This window comes from Mandrillus leucophaeus, unplaced genomic scaffold, assembly GCF_000951045.1.
Source record: "Mandrillus leucophaeus isolate KB7577 unplaced genomic scaffold, Mleu.le_1.0 Scaffold215, whole genome shotgun sequence".
Lineage (NCBI taxonomy): Eukaryota > Metazoa > Chordata > Mammalia > Primates > Cercopithecidae > Mandrillus > Mandrillus leucophaeus.
Window position 1 is genome coordinate 663457 of NW_012102199.1, and position 1350 is coordinate 664806.

Here is a 1350-nt window from a genome sequence, read left to right on the forward strand (position 1 = left end):
TCAGTGTCTGCACTAACTGGAACTTCAGACGCCTGCCACCATGCCCAGCTAATTTTTGGTATTTTCAGTAGAGAGGAGGTTTCACCATGTTGCCCAGGCTGGTCCCCAACCCCTGAGCTCAGGCGATCCACCTGCCTCGGTCTCCCAAAGTGCTGGGATTACTGGCATGAGCCACTGTGCCTGGCAGACTTCAGGTTATTTATTATTTTATTTTAATTTTTGAGGCAGAGTGTCGTCACTTTGTTGCCCAGGCTGGATGGATTGCAGGTGGCATGATCTCAGCTCACTGCAATCTCCGCCTCCTGGGCTCAAACGATCCTCTCATCTCAGCCTTACCCAAGTAGCTGGGATTACAGGTGTGCGTCACCATGTCCAGCTAATTTTTTTTTTTTTTTGGAGACAGAGTTTTACTCTTGTTGCCCAGGCTGGAGTGCAATGGCGCGATCTCGGCTCACTGCAATCTCTGCCTCCCTCCTGAGTCCAAGCGATTCTCCTGCCTCAGCTTCCAGAGTAGCTGGGATTACAGGCACACACCACCATGCCCAGCTAATTTTTTGTATTTTTCATAGCGACAGCTTTCACCATGTTGGCCAGGCTGGTCTTGAACTCCTGACCTCAGGTGATCCACCCACCTCGCCCTCCCAAAGTGATGGGATAACAGGCGTGAGCTACCACTCCTGGCCTGTCCAGCTAATTTTTATATTTTTAGTAGAGATGGAGTTTCACTATGTTGGCCAGGCTGGTCTCCAACTCCTGGTCTTACATGATCTGCCCACCTCAGCCTCCCAAACTGTTGGGATTACAGGCATGAGCCACTGCCTGGTTTTAAATCTTACTTCAAAGCACAATGACATAAGGATAGATATGTAGAATAATAGAACAGAGCTGACAGTGCAGAAGTAAACCACATAGTTATATAGTCAACTAACTTTTGACAAGGGTGTCAAGACCATTCAATGGGGGAAGAAAAATCTCTTCCACAAATACCATTGAGACAACTGGATAAATCACATGGAGTAGAGTGAAGTTGGACCCTTACCTTACAAAATGTATATAAAAATTAACTTGGCCAAGTGCAGTGGCTGACGCCTCTAATCCCAGCACTTTGGGAGGCCAAGGCAGGAGGATCACTTGATATCAGGAGTTCGAGACCAGCCTGGCCAACATGATGAAACCCCGTCTCTACTAAAAACACAAAAAGTATCTGGGCGTGGTTGCACAATCCTGTAATCCCAGCTACTCAGGAGAGTAAGGCGGGAGAATCACTTGAACCGGGGAGGTGGAGGTTGCAGTGAGCCACGATTGCGTCACTGCACTCCAGCCTGGGCAACAGAGTGAGATTCCATCTCA